Here is a 16,561-nt window from a genome sequence, read left to right on the forward strand (position 1 = left end):
AGTGTGCCCTTGAAGAGTGGGCGGGCTTTGTCCGCATATTGGGGGACCCACTGGGCGTAGTACGAAAAGAGCCCCAAGCACCGTTTGTGGGCCTTGGGGCCTTGGGGGAAGGGGAGTTCTAAGAGGCGCATGTGGTCCGGGTCTGGGCCCAGGACTCCGTTCTCCACGACGTAGCCGAGGATGGCTAGTCTGTTTGTGCGGAACGCGCATTTCTCCTTGTTATATGTAAGGTTTAATTTTTGGGCCGTCTGGAGAAAACGGTGGAGGTTGGCGTCGTGGTCCTGCTGGTCATGGCCGCAGATGGTAGCATTATCCAGATACGGAAACGTGACCCGCAGCCCGTACTGGTCTACCATTCGGTCCATTGCTCGTTGGAACATCGAGGCCCCGTTAGTGATGCCGAAGGGAACCCGGAGGAAATGGAAGAGGCGGCCATCGGCCTCGAACGCCGTATAGTGGCGGTCCTCCGGGCGGATTGGGAGCTGGTGGTATGCAGACTTCAGATCCACCGTGGGAAATACCCGATATTGGGCGATCTGGTTTACCATGTCTGCAATTCTGGGGAGGGTCACGCGTTTAGGAGCGTAAAGCGATTGATGGTCTGGCTATAATCGACGACCATGCCGAATTTTTCCCCGGTCTTGACAACCACCACCTGAGCTCTCCAGGGACTGTTACTGGCCTCTATGATCCCCTCACTGAGCAGCCTTCGGTCCTCCGTTCTGATAAATACCCTATAGTGTAGGCTGTACCACCTGCTGCGGGTGGCTACCGGTTTGCAATCCGGGGTGAGGTTGGCGAAGAGCGGAGTGGGGGCGATGCGCAGCATGGCGAGGGTGCAGATAGTGAGTGGGGGCAGGGGCCCGCCGAAGCTGAGGGTGAGACTCTTGAGATTACATTGGAAATCCAAGCCTAAGAGGAGTGGCGCGCAGAGGTCGGGCAAGACATACAGCTTAAATTTGGAATAGCTAGCGCCTCGAATCGTTAGCGTTGCTGTAGTGGCCTTGGATTTGGATGGAATGGGAGCCCGAAGCGAGGGCGATAGTTTGGTTGACGGGATAAATAGGGAGGGAACAGCGTCTTACCAGCTCTGGGTGTATGAAGCTCTCTGTGCTCCCGGAGGCACGACGTGTTGTAGCCGTTGGTCTGGACCTCCGTCATCGAATTTCTCAGATGCTTGGGGCGAGATTGGTCGAGGGTGACCGCGTTGAGTTGCGGGCCGCGTGGTGGGTGCCTGGGGGAGTCGAATTCTTCCGATCGGGCGTCCTGTCGAGTAGATGCCGCTGCGTTCTGGCGAGCTTGATGCAGGAACACTGCGCTGAGTTGCGGGCCATGTGGTGACTGCCCGGGGAGGTCGTACTCCTCCGATGAGCTGTTTGAGTCTGGGGATGCAGCTAGGGCCCGTGGATCGCACGTGGAGGGTGGTGATGAAGATGGCGTCCAAGATGGCGGCCCCCATGAATCGCACGGGGCCGGCCGCATGGTGGAGGTTTGCCAAGATGGCGGCCCCCATGGATCGCACGTGGTGGGAGGGGGCGGAGCCTGAGCGTAGGCCGAAGCGTTTCGGGCCCCGCGGGCCTGCTGGTGCTGGGGGCGATGTTTTTGGACTGTTGGGGTGTTGAGGGCTGGGGCCTTTCTGCCGAGGCACACTCTAGCATAGTGGCCTTTCTTCCCGCAGCTGCTGCAGGTCGCGGATCGGGCTGAGCAGTGCTGCCGCGGGTGCTGGCTTTGTCCACAGAAGTGGCAGGCTGGAGCAGTTGAATAACTGGTTTGGGGAGCTGAATAGTGGCAGGCTGGAGCAGTTGAATAACTGGTTTGGGGAGCTGAATAGTGGCAGGCTGGAGCAGTTGAATAACTGGTTTGGGGAGCTGAATAGTGGCAGGCTGGAGCAGTTGAATAACTGGTTTGGGGAGCTGAATAGTGGCAGGCTGGAGCAGTTGAATAACTGGTTTGGGGAGCTGAATAGTGGCAGGCTGGAGCAGTTGAATAACTGGTTTGGCGAGCTGAGTAGCTGGCTGGGGGAGCTGAGTAATTATCTGGAGCAGCTAGATAGCTTGAGTGGCGACCAGCTGTGGCAGCGCGATAGCTGGGGGGCCTTGCGGCACAGGTTTGGGGGGGTGCTCAGGTCGGGGGCCCATGCGGGGTTAGCGGGGTCCGCGGGAAAAGAGTTGAGGCTGCGGAAGGAAACTTCCATTGTGATAGCAGCCTCTATGGTAGTCTCTAAGCCCTGGGCCCCATTTTCTAATAGTCTCTGGCGTACATAGCTAGATCGAAGGCCCGCTACAAAAACATCCCGCACAGCAAGCTCCCTATGTTCGGCCGCGGTTACGGCCTGGTAATTGCAGTCATTTGAGAGATTGTTCAACTCGCGTGCAAATTCAGCTAAAGTTTCAGTAGACCGTTGTCGGCGAGTCGTGAACACATGGCGGGCAAAGACCTCGTTCATGGGTCTAATATACATTTTGTCCAAAATCACCAGCGCTGCGGTGTAGGAACCGGCTGGATTTAGTTGTGTCGAAATTCTGTGGCTTACCCTCGCGTGCAGTAGGCTGAGCTTTTGTTCCTCCGCAGTTTCAGCGGTGCTGATCTCGGCCAGGTAGGCCTTAAAACATTTCAGCTAGTGGCAGAAGGTTTCTTTCGCCTCTGCATCCTGTGGATCGAGTTCTGGTTTTAGAGCGGATTCCATGCTTTACTTCGGCAGCTTCTTAAGTGTATTAAATTGATGGAACCATCAATTCAGCGAACACGTGTAGTTGGATCTGAACAGAGGCTTTAATACACTTACAACAGAGCCAGCCTATTCGTCGTTGAACTCTAGATGACTGCAGGCTGGCTCTCAGGCACTGATCTTTATACATCGGTCCCAGGGGGAGGAGTCCTGGACGGAGCCAAGGGAGGAGCCCAGTACAAACTCTTGCGTACTCCCAGAGTGACTCCCCCTGGTGGTCGGATAGTACAACTGCACTTACAATGGTGGATAGTGAACACTGAGTTATATTGGCAACTATATACAGCATTGATCTTACAACGGGTAGATAACGAACATATATACACGGAGTGATATTGGCAACTATATATAGTGTGAATTACATTCGCCACACTTTTCACCAAACATTTATTCGCTTGTCCTAATATCTCCCTCTTTGACGCAGTGTTAATATCCTTCTGATTTCACCCCTATGAACCAGAGAACCATATAAGAATTATGGTGCAGACAGAGGCCATTCAGTCCATCTTGTCTGTGCCAGCCAATAAATACTAAAAAGCTTGATCATAGCAGTGCAGATCAACAAGCTGCTTACCACACTAAAGGCACAATATAAATATACATAGTTGTTGTCATCAGAAATTTGTCAAATTTACTCTCTCCCCAATTAAAGGCCCTGGAATCAGCTGCAAACAATCTGTTGACAATTAGTGCCATCAATTCCCAGTAGACTGACAAGTTGGAGACATGGCGAGGGTTGATGAGGTTAGCACGGTGATGTTTTGCATATGGACTTTTAAAAAGGAATACATAGAAATAGACACAGAAAATAGAAGCATGAAGAGGCCATTCGGCCCTTCGATCATGGCTATTCATCAAATTCAATACCCTGATCCCGCATTCCCCCCCATATCCCTTGATCCCTTTAGCCCCAAGAGCAAATTCCTTCTTGGCTTCAACTACTTTCTATGGTAGTGAATTCCACAGATTCACCGCTCTCTGGGTGAAGAAATTTCTCCTCACCTCAGTCCTAAAAGATTTGCCACGTAGCCTCAAACTATGACCCCTAGTTCTGGACTCCCCCACCATCGGGAACATTCTTTCTGAATCCACCTTGTCTCATCCTGTTTGAATTTTATAAGTTCCTTTGCAATCCCCTCTCAGTCTTCCAAATTCCAGTAAATATAATCCGAATCGATTTAGTCTCTCCTCGCATGACAGTCCCGCCATCCCAGGAAACAACCTGGTAAACACTCGCTGTACTCCCTCCACAGCAAGAACATCCTTCCTCAGATAAGGACACCAAAACTGCACACAAAACATCCCTATTTCTATACTCAAATACTCTCGCTATGAAGACCAACATACCATTTGCCTTCTTTACTGTCTGCTGTAACTACAAATTGACAAAGAACTACAAAACAGACCTGTTAGAAATATTGGAGCCCATGAGATTAAAGGAAAAGTGAGGTGAGGTGAGAGTGACTGCCCTTGACATCAAAAAGCATTTGACTGAGTATGACATCATGGAGCCCTAGTTGGAGCCAATGGGAATCAGGGAAAAATCTCTCCGCTGGTTGAAGTCATAAATGGCACAAAGGAAGATGGTTATGGTGGTTGGAGGTCAATCATCTCAGCTCCAGGACATCACGGCAGGAGTTCCTCAGGGTAGTGTCCGAGGCCCAACAATCTTCAGTTGCTTCTTCAATGATCTCCCTTCCATCATAAGGTCATAAGTGGGGATGTTTGCAGATGATTGCACAATGTTCAGCACCATTTGTGACTCCTCAGATAATGAAGCAGTCCAGGTCCAAATGCAGCAAGACCTGGACAATATCCAGACTTGGGTTGGCAAGTGGCAAGTTACATTTGCACCACACAAATGCAGGCAATGACCAACTCCAACAAGAGAGGATCTAACCATCGCCCCCATGACATTCAATGGCATTACCATCGCTGAAACCCCCACAATCAACATCCTGGGGCTTCAAACTGAACTGGACTAGCCATATTAATACTGTGGTTACCAAGGCTAGGAATCCTATGGTGAGTAAATCACCTCCTGACCTCCCCCCTCCCCCAAAGCCTGTCCGCCATCTACAATGCACACTTCAGGAGTGTAATGGAATACTCTCCACTTCCCTTGATGAGTGCAGCTCCAACAACACTCAAGTAGCTAAACACCATCCAGGATAAAGCAGCCCACTTGATTGATCCCCCTTCCACAAACATTCAAACCCTCCATCACCGCCGAACAGTGGCAGCTGTGTGTACCATCTACAAGATGCTCTGCAGTAACTCACCAAGGTTCCTTAGACAACAGCACCTTCCAAACCAACGACCACTACCATCTGGAAGGACAAGAGCAGCAGATACCTGGGAACCCCACCACCTGGAGGTTCCCCTCCAAGTCACTCACCACCCAGACTTGGAAATATATCCCCATTCCTTCAGTGTCGCTGGATTAAAATCCTGGATATCCCTCCCTAACAGCACAGTGGGTTTACCTACACCACATGGACTACAGCCGTTTAAGAAGGCAGCTCACCACAACCCTCCCAACGGCGATTAGGGATAGGCAATGAAAGCTAGCGACACGCACATGCCTTGAAAGAATTAAAAATATGAAGGGAGGCAATATAAATAAAATGGTATCATTTTAAAGAGTTTACAAGAGGGATGGTGTGGATGGACACAAATCTTAGTTGCAGGAAAACTTGAGAGGCTGGTTAAAAAAAAAGCATGTGGGATCATTAGAAAGGAATCGAGTCCAAAAGCAAGGATGTTACGCCGAACATTAATAAAACACAGGTTAGGTTAGCAGTATTGGCTGGAATTGTCCGTCCTTGTTCACGGCTGGGTACTGCCATTGTCTCTGAGAATGAATGGAGCTTTGTCTGGAAAGCTACATTTTCTGTTCTCGCTGGCAATGGATCCCCCCCGCGGCGGCTTTACTCTGCCTCCGTGTTGTGTGCTGCAGCGGCAGAGAAGGGTGCGCCAGTCGCCGGCCCGGCAGCAGGATCTCCTGGTCTTGCTGCGGTCAAAGGTATTTTCCATTGAATGCACCCCTTGCCACCTCGAAACCCGCGGTGAGGGGTGCACTGTCGGCGGAGCAGGGAGATCAGCGTGAACGGCCAGAAAATCCCGCCGATTACATTCAGAGAACGTGCGAGTGGCTGGCCAGGCCGGCATCTATTGCACGCTGCCAATTGTCCTGCCCTTTGAGAAGGATGGTGAGGCCTTAGAGGGTACAGGAGAGATTTACTCTCATGGTGCCAGGGATGGGGGGGGGGGGGGGGGGGGCATCAGCTATGTGGAGACTGAACGGCCTAAACGAGTGGCGCAAGCAGATTTAATAGTAAGTTGAATGCTTTTGTACACTGAAAGGAAATATTTGCAGGGCTAAATGGCGAGGGAGAAGCGCAAAATGAAAATCTCACACAAAGGGCTGGCACAACCATGATGGGCCAAATAGCTTTCACCGTGCCGCGTGTTATGTGATCCCACAAAGGGAATTTGCCTTTTGCCTGCAAATCAAAACTAATTGACAAAATGCTATTTCCAATAAAGCCTTCAGACCACTGGCTAATAATATAATTCTAGTGGGCAGTTTGCACAGTAGATTCATTGCACAAAATAGAAAATAAATCTGTCCAATTATTAAATACATTACATCTACATTTAGTGCACAAAATAGACCGGGAAATATTAGAGCAGACATGAGGTATTAAAATTACTTTTGAATTGACTAAAGGTAAAGTAATAATGTTCAATACCCTCTTCTTTATCTTTCCCCTCAAGCAATAAAACTTGAAATTGCCTGTTTATGGTCCACAAAAGGCATCCACTTTGCATTAGAAGGCTGATTGGCAACTACCTAATTCTGGATATTCCTCCACCAGGAAGGAAGTGCTTCATATTGGATCAACTGAGGGGCTCTGGATTGTGTTGCTGGGATCAATGATCAAGCTGCTCCAGGATGCTGTTAAGTGAATTGACCTTTCACGGAGGAAACCCTGTCGTCCTCCCCCACTTCATTCCCCCCCGCCCCCCACTCCATTCCCCCCCCCCCCACTCCATTCCCCCCCCCCCACTCCATCCCCCCCCCCCCCCCCACTCCATTCCCCCCCCACCCCGACGAGCATTGTTAGGCTTCCTCTTAATGCACCACAGTTATTCACCTTAATCGCTCCATGTGGTCAAGCATCCCACATTCCCACCACTCGCTGAGGTTTCTCTTGAATCCTGTGCTGGATTTCCTCATTCCTATCTTATTTTACTGATCCGTAGTTTTGGACTGCCCCACTAGTGGAAATATCTTCTCTGTGTCAGAAGGTTTGTGGTTTCAAGTCTCATTCAAGAGAATTGAGCACAAAGGTCTCAGCTGACACTCCCGCTGAGGGAGCACCGAGGGAGAGCTTCTCTGTCTGAGATGCTGGGGTGGATTCCCATTGTCCAATACCAGTATTGGGACTCCTGATCTGACGGAGAATGGAGCCTCGAGGGAAAAGCGGGTTTGGCGCCCGCGATGTTTTCCGATCTCCCGCTGGCGGTTTCAGCGTGCCATCTGCCCCGGGTCATTTAATCCATTTGATTAAGGGGCTGGAAACCCAAATCTAACCCACCCATTATGCACCGATCCCCACAGCAGGAAATCCTCTGGGTGGGCTTTGCTGCAACTTTGCCCAAGCGTGCCCAGACGAGGTGGACACGGAGGTGGGTCTTGACGGTTAGTGCATACCTGAGGTGACCTCCAAAGTCCATCTGAAGGCCCCTTCCACCTGGCAATGCAAATCCTGTGCCTCCTCCCATTGCTGATAGGGAGGGGCATCCACCCCCCACCACTGGAATAATTGGTCACCCCCCCCCCACAGTACGTACACATGAGCATGACCCGCCCTCCCCATCAGAACCCCCCATCAGATCTCCACATCTGAGCCCTCCCATCAGACCTCCATCAGACCGCCCCCATCAGTGACCCCTGTAATAGACCCCATCAGAGTTCCCCATCAGGGACCCCCTGCCTGAAAGCTGAAGAGCAGTCCAGGCAGTAAATTTCTATATTCCCACTTACCCTTTTCTAACACTGGAAGCCTCAAACAAGTGTTTGAAGTAACATCAGTTGCAAGTGTCAGAGGCTTCCTCAAATGGCCACTACACTTCAAAGAGCTTCAAATCCCGTGACAGCCTTTGAAATGCAAATCTTCCATTCAATTTCAGACAGCAATACAGTGCATTACTCCAGACACAGGTGTTTGGTGGACTGTTTATCTATCTTTCCCTTCACACTTGAATGCATCTCAAGCACCCTGTTTTAATGCTAACCACAATGTTTATAAACACTCTTGTTCTGATTGACAGTTAAGAACTTAACTGCTTTTGATGTGGTGAGGATTGCAATGGAATCTGGCGAGCTCACCCCCATGCATAAATTAGCAAGGTAATGAGGAGAGGCTCGAATAACGGGACCCGCTCCTAGTGTCAGCAGAAACCAATGGGGATTCTCCGCTGCCAGGTCCAGTTAGCCTCCAGATGGGAACATTCAAGCCGCTGTCATTTAGAGGAAATTTAGAGGAAATGTTAAAGCAATGTCCACCAATGTCCAATGTCCATTTACTGAAGTGGATGTAAAAGATCTTGGGCGGGATTCTCCGACCCCTCGCCTGGCCGGAGAATCGGCGGGGGGCAGCGTGAAACCCGCCCCCGCTGGCTGCCAATTTCTCCGGCGCCGGGGTTTTGGCGGGGGCGGGAATCACTGACAGCGGCCCCCCCGGCAATTCTCCGGCCCCCAATTGGCCAAGCAGCCGCCCATTTTAGGCTGGTCCCGCCGGCGTAAATTAGACCTGGTGCTTACCGGTGGGACCTGGCTCCTGCGGGCGGCCTCCGGGGTCCTCAGGGGAGCACGGGGGGATCTGGCCCCAGGGGGTTCCCCCACGTTTGCCTGGCCCGTGATCGGGGCCCACAGATCCGCGGGCAGGCCTGTGCCGTGGGGCAATCTTTCCCTCCACACCGCCTGCTGTGGTCCTCCATAGCCGGTGCGGAGGTGAACCCCCCCCCCCCCCCCCTGTGCATGCGCTGGGATGACGCCAGCACACGCTTGCGCTCCCGCGTATGCACCAACTCGCGCCGGCCGTTGGAGGCCCCTCGGCTCTGGTTGGCGCGGTGCCAAGCCCCTTCCACGCCGGTTGGCGCGGTGCCCACCCTGCCTCCACCGGCCTAGCCCCTGAAGGTGCGGAGGATTCTGCACCTTCCGGGTGGCCTGACGCAGCAGCAATCCTCGGTGCCGGGACCACCCGTCCCGCTGGGAAGGGGAGAATCCCACCCCACATTCTGCTTTGTGAAGAGCAGGGCAGTTATTCCCGGTGTCCTGGACAATATTCGTCCTGAATTCAACAGCATTATAAAGAGATGATCTGGTCATTACCACATTGTTGTGGAGTTTGCCATGTCCAAATTGGCTCCCGTGTTTCCCATATCCCCACAATGACCACGCTGTATAACTATTTCATTGGCTGTCGAGTGTTTTGGGGCATCCTGTGTTTGTGAAGGGGGTTCGATAAAAATAGCCTTTCTTTCTTATTTCTCTGTGGCTGCCCGACCAAACCCCAACATAATTTTATAGGTCTCATCCGGTCACCCGAGTCTGAAAATAAACTCTCACTCTTCTCTTTTTTTTCATCAGCCGGACTAGGAAAATACTCAAAGAAAAACGACAACAATATAACCTCTGCTTCGACACTAATTTCAGCCATGCACACAGCGAGCCAGCTCTCCCAGGCTTCACACAACTTGAACACATGAGCAAACAATTAGACCCAGGAAAGTCTTACTCAATCACCTCTCCTAATTACACTCAGCTTTTTTAGTGACTTCTTGGGTCATCAGAAATGTGTGCTCCAATTGTGTAGAACACTCTGTACCTGAAGGAAATAACCGAGCCAGTTTTTAACAGAACGACTATGATTATTTCTACAGTTGTACGCTCTGTAACACATAGGGGAATACAATTCATTTGCTAGCTATTTATAGCAAAGTCAAGTATGGATTATAAAGAACATGTTTCCAATTACACAACAAATATGGACCAGAGGAAATCCCTCACCCTTCCACACCCATAATTTATTAATTGCTAAATTCGTTTTTGTTATGTGGCTCAGCCAGCATTTATTTCTCATCCGTAATTGCCCTTGAGTGGATGATGGTCAGCTGCAATCTTAAATTTTCACTGCATGTGGTGAAGATGTTCTCACAGGGAGGAATGTTCCTGTGACCATGCGGCCCCCACTTCATAGAACATAGAACATTACAGTGCAGTACAGGCCCTTCGGCCCTCGATGTTGCGCCGACCTGTGAAACCACTCTAAAGCCCATCTACACTATTCCCTTATCGTCCATATGTCTATCCAATGACCATTTAAATGCCCTTAGTGTTGGTGAGTCTACTACTGTTGCAGGCAGGGCATTCCACACCCTTACTACCCTCTGAGTAAAGAACCCACCTCTGACATCTGTCCTATATCTATCCCCTCAATTTAAAGCTATGTCCCATCGTGCTAGCTTTAAATTGAGGGGAGATAGATTAGGATCACGTGTGGCTCCTGAGCATGAGCCGGGCTTCAACGTGCCCACCAGAATAGCTTTATGTGAAGTGGCCTCCTGATTGGCCGCCTCTGCATTCGCTATCGAACTGAGGACGGCAAGCAGAACAGGGATCCAGGACGCTGGATGTAAGAGCCTCCAAAAATGTTCAAAAAAGCCCCACCAGAAGAGATGAGCTGGAGAGGAGGGAGACCTGTAGACACCTCCAAATGCAGGCGCTCATGAAGGCCTCCTTCAGTTTAAGCTAAGGTGGGCGGCAAGGTGGTACCGTGGTTAGCACTGCTGCTTCACAGCACCAGTTTCCTCCCTTAATCCAAAGATACAAAGTTTAGGTGGATTGGCCATGCTAAGTTGCCCCTCAGTGTCCAAAGGTTAGGTAGGGTTATAGGGGTGGGGCGGAGGACTGGGCCTAGGTAGGGTGTTCTTTCAGAGGGTCGCTGCAGAATCGATGGGCCGAATGGCCTCCTTCTGCACTGTAGGAATTTTATGAAGAGGGAGAGGGCTAAAGGGAGAGTTAAGGATAAGGTTTATCAGCCAGAGAATGGTGGAAGTCGGGAACTCGCTTCCTGAAAGGATGATTGAGTCAGAAACTCTTGTAACATATAAGAAGTATTCAGATATTCACTTGCATTGCCATGACCACCAGAGCTATGGGCCAAGCACTAGAAAATGGGATGAGTGGAGTAGATCTTTGTTGACCGGCATGGACACAATGGGCCAAATAGCCTCCTTCTGTGCTGCAAACATCTATGAATCTGTGAAAAATAACAAGGTGCAGGACTATGAGAGGCCTCAAGATAGATGGTTAACTCCTTTAGTTCCAGGACCCCCGTGAGACTTGCAGTCCCCTGATTCTGCCATGTCATGCAGCCTCGGCTGGGATGTCACCAGGAGACCACCTCCAAATGGTTGGGGGATGCGGTATTGTCCAGTGCACCACCAGTAAAGCTCAACACCCTTGCAAAGTCACCCTTTAGTTGACAGCTTTAATTGCCTGACTGCTTCTGCCCAGTGGCTTCCCATATTTCACCGAGCCCACATTTGGGAAATTCCTCTGGAGGTGGACGTTACCCCTATTTTCCCACCCTAACAAACTCCGAACCCATCTCCATGTGGCCACAAGAATTCACGCACAATGACTGTAGTTTAATGTGACGTATACACATGACAATGTGACCATAGGTGAGAAAGAAACAACATCCACCCTCTTTGGGGATATAGTTATATTATTATATTTTGTCTGATACTGCAACCAGAAACTGATTTCCTGGTCGTGACAATTTCAGGTGTATTAACTTTTCACTGATGAGTATTGATTTTAGGAAGGTATATTGGGATCAGAGGTAAAGCAGATTATTTTGAAATCCATGCCAACGGACAAGGAAAGGATACAAACCATGTTCAGGATAATATGCCACCGATACAACTATTTAGGGATAAAGCTGTAACATCATGAAGAATGTGTATTTATATAGCACCTTTAATGCGCAAGATGCATTAGCAAATGAACTTTGACATCATGCCACACAAAGAAATATTAGAGCAGAAATTCAAAATCTTGGCCAAAGAGGTGATTTTGGGGAGCATTTGATATTATTCCTTCAGGGTATGTCGGCATTGCTGCTTTACCAGTGTTTGCTGCCTGCCGTTAATTGCCCTTGAGAAGATGATGGTGAGCCAACTTCTTGAACCGTAGTGTAGACCCACCCACCCAGAGTGCTTTTTGGGAGGAAGTTCTAGGAATTTGACCTAGTCACAGTGAAGCAATAGTGATACATAAGAATCACGTGGAGGGGAACTTTTAGGTGGTGATTTCCCCCTGCATCTGCTGCCCTTGTCTTTCTAGGTGGTAGAGATCATGGGTTTGGAAGGTGCTGTTGAAGAAATATTTGTAAGTTGTTAGAGGGTATCTTGTAGTTGGCACACACTGCTGCCACTGCATCGGTGGTGGAGGGAGTGAATTTTTAAGGTGGTGCCTGGGGCGCCAATCAAGCGCGCTGCTTTGTCCTGGGTGGTGTTGAACTGCTTGAGCGTTATTGGACAGAATTCCATCACACTCCTGATATGTGTTTTCTGAACAATGGGCAGGTTTTAGAAAGTCAGGAAATGCCTCTCTGAAGAATTCCAAGCCTCTGTTCTGCTCTGGTAGCCACAGTATTTTCATGGCTGGCGCAGTTCAGTTTCTAGTCAATGAAAACTCCCAGGATTTTGATAGTAGAGGCCTTTCAGCTGCCCTCCAAAAGAGCACTCTACCTCGGCCCACTCCCCTAGCCTATCCCCATGACCCCGTGCATTGATCATAGCCAATCCACCTCATCCACACATCAAGGGCATTAAGGGGAAATTTAGCATGGCAATTCACCTTAGCTGTACATCCCTGGGCACTAAGGGGCAATTTGATCATGGCCAATCCACCTAACCTGCACATCTTTGGACTGTGGGAGGAAACCGGAGTCCTCGGAAGAAACCCTCGCAGACATGTGTAGAATGTGCAAACTCCTCACATATAGTCTCCACCGGCCGGAATCGAATCTAGGTCCTGGCTTTGTGAGAAGATTGTCATTGGCTGGCACCAAACAGTTGAAAATAATTTGGCCTAGGACAATACTCTGAGGCCAAGTCCCAGGACTCAGATGATTCCCGTACCAGCCTCCCCGAACAGGCACCGGAATGTGGCGACTAGGGGCTTTTCACAGTAACTTCAATTGAAGCCTACTCGTGACAATAAGCGATTTTCATTTTTTTTCATTGACCCCCAACAACCACAACCATTGTCCTTTGTGCTCGGCATGATGTCGACCAATGCAGAGTTTCCCCCCTGATTCAGAGTGACTCCAGCTTAGCGAGGCCTTCTTGATACACAATCTGTCAAATGTTACCTTGAGTCAAGGGCAGTCACTCTCACCTCACCTCTGAAATTCAGCTCTTTCATCCAGCTTTGGTCCAAAGGTTGCAAAGGGGTCAGCAGCTCAGTGGTCCTGGCAGAATCCACACTGAGTGTCGTGAGCAGCTTATTGCTAATTAAGAGTTGTTTGATAGCATTGTCTACGACAGATAGTTCTAGAACACAAGTTTTCAGCACTGTTGGGAAAAATGCTTCTATTTAGTAGGATTGTAGGACTGATTGTAGCGATAGGGAGGGATGAGATCATGGAGGGGTTTTGTTTCAGCGTACTGTCATTTTATGCAATTTAATGCTGCGCTCTTTATAAAGAGTTTCAATTCTCATGAATATAGACGAGTATTCAAATATAGCAGAAAATAACAAGCTTGTGCTCGGAATTCGAAAATAGCATTAAAAAGGACTAGCTTCTCTGTTCACTCATTTTACAAACTTCTAGCACAAAGCTGTTGTTTTGTTTGAAATGACTTCAACGAATAGCTGTTGCTGTTTTTCAATAACCATTACTGAATATACCTGCCTGGTAGCTTTGTCTGTTAAGGAAGTGTCTTGATTGTCTCCTGAAGTGACTGGGTGCTTTGTAAAAATCCTACAATGATCTAGTAAACAATAAATGGATTTCTTATTTGCTCAGAGCATGTTATCCCAGATTGTGTACAAAGCATTGCCTTGTTCATCACTCTTTATACTTCAGAGCTTTCTTCATCACCTTATGTTCTTTCAAACTATAATCCTCACTCCAACTCTGAACACGTCCTAAAGGTGAAGCTGCCTAAGTGGAGGCTTTGTACACTAACCTAATCCTGGTACTCGGTAAAACCATCAGTCTCAGATAGGCCAGATAAAACTTTCCCCGAGCAATATGCAGCTGCAGGTCCTTCATTAGGGCATCCATTTCTGCGCCAATCCTTCCCCAACAGACTTCTCCAGCACAATATCGCTGTATGCAGTTTCATGTTGAGAACGCCCTTTGAAATGATTCACCTAATCGATCTAGTTTTTACATCGGACCCTTATAATTATCCTGTTAATGAACAGAGAAATGTAAATCCATGTGAAACAGCTAACAGCATCCCCCAACTATTGGTGCCGGCATTTGGAGCAGGCTATGGGAGTGTAGGCTACATCTGATCACAACATCTGTGGAGGCGATGCACCGTTGCTTGTCCTGGCTGGATAAGAAGGGCATATAACATTTTTTGATTGTAATTTCCTTCTATTAAAAAATCATTTATGAAATGTGGGCATCGCTGACCAGGCCCAGCATTTACTGGGCCTAGTTCTCCTTGAAATGATGGTGGTGAGCTGCCATTTTGAACCGTTGCAGTCCCTGAGAGGTAGGTCCACCCATAGTGCTGTTAGGGAGGGAGTTCCAAGATTTTGAGCCAGCAACAGTGAAGGAACATCGCTATATTTCCAAGTCAGGGTGCTGAGCGACTTAGAGGGGAACCATGTTGGCTGGTGTGCAGGATAAAGAAGAGTTTAAGTGGGTCTGGCCCACTTAGCATTGACTAATTTTGAAATGGGATCCTTCACGAAGGGTTAGGCCCCTAACTTATGTGGGCCTTGTAATAATATCCACTCATGTATATAATGAGATGCAGACAGGCAGTGATTGACACACAGGATGACCAATGAGCACACAACACAGAACAACCAATCACCAGACAGGACACCACCACTATAAAGCCAACAGGGCATTAAGGCTCCCGCTCTCTCAGGACCCAGCTACTGAGACAGTCAGAGTGCACAAGTTAGTGAGCACTACCACCATGCGGTAGCTAGTAAGTCTGGTCAAGCCAGTAAGAGGTCATCAGTTAGATTAGTAGAGTGTCAACCCACAGCTGAACATGTACAGCAGTCCACTAGTTAAATAAAACAGTGTTGGATCATCTCCTGTGTCAGACGTCTGTTTCACGTTTCACTGCATCCAGTTGCAGTCAACGTCGAACCAACCTGCCAAACACATCACAGGCCTGTTTTAGTCATCCACAAAGCTCAGCGAGAAAGTGGGACGGATAGATTTAGCTGTGGGACCAAAGTGTCTATGGATTGGACGCAGCCTATTCTATCGTTATCTTGATGTGTGTTGCACTGGAAAATCAGATGCGATTCACATTGATTTCTATCTTGAATTGACGTGTATTGCAAGCCCATTGCACATTTGAAAACCAGAGGAAACTTACAAGTTGCCCAAGGCTAAAAGGCTCGAAGTGATCAAGCAACCTTGACATGACCCTACCTCCGGAATCCTCTGTCGACAACAGTGCACATGAGTAATCAAATGCTGGTCACAGCAGCCTTACAACTTCACACACAACCTGCACAGGTATTGGTAATCAATAAGATAATTGAGCACTCAAAAGGCTATCAACGCAGCTAATTGCAACCAGGAAAACATCAGCTAAAATCAAAGATGAAGCTCGATCAGTCGAGGAAGGAGTAAGGATTAGAAAAATATGCTGATAAGGTGAGATGAGATAGCACATATACATCGCCATAGACTAGTTGGGCTGAATGGCCTGTTTTCAGAGTGTACATTCTATGTAGAAACAATAACTAGAGCCAATATGATTGGTCCAGAGCCAAACAATAACTATGGTCCCACCCTCACCCTAATCCAGCTGGTTCCACCACGGCGATGTAGCTCAGTGGTAGTGCGCGTGCTTTGCATGTGTGAGGCCCCGTGTTCAATCCCCGACACCTCCACTTTTAGGGCGACACGGGAGCACAGTGGGCACGGTAGCACAGTGGTTAGCACTGTTGCTTCACAGCGCCAGGGTCCCAGGTTCGATTCCCGCTTGGGTCACTGTCTGTGTGGAGTCTGCATGTTCTCCCCGTGTCTGCGTGGGTTTGCTCCGGGTGCTCCGGTTTCCTCCCACAAGTCCTGAAAGACATGCTTGTTAAGTGAATTGGACATTCTGAATTCTCCCTCAGTGTACCCGACCAGATGCTGAAGTGTGGTGACTCGGGGATTTCCACAGTAACTTCATTGCAGTGTTGATGTAAGCCTACTTGTGACAATAATAAAAGATTACATGATTGGTTTTGAAACAGTACGTATTCTCTTGGTACTCACTCTATAACAATACAACAGTGACAGCATTAACTTATTCCTACAGCCCACAGCCCAATGTTCTGCTACAAACTGACAAGTGTGCACCAAAGCACTGGCTGTTTTGGAAGTGCCCCAAGATCCATGTTTAATTGGACAAGCGCGCACCATTCCATTACTGCTAGCACCAGGCTCTCAGAGGTAATGAGCTTTCAGTTCAGCCAGGAACTCATTGCCAGCAGGTAAACCCAAACTGTTTATGCAGTCACTCAACTAAAACCTGCAATAATCCGCCAAA

The sequence above is a fragment of the Scyliorhinus canicula genome, chromosome 17, assembly GCF_902713615.1.
Source record: "Scyliorhinus canicula chromosome 17, sScyCan1.1, whole genome shotgun sequence".
Taxonomy (NCBI): Eukaryota; Metazoa; Chordata; class Chondrichthyes; order Carcharhiniformes; family Scyliorhinidae; genus Scyliorhinus; species Scyliorhinus canicula.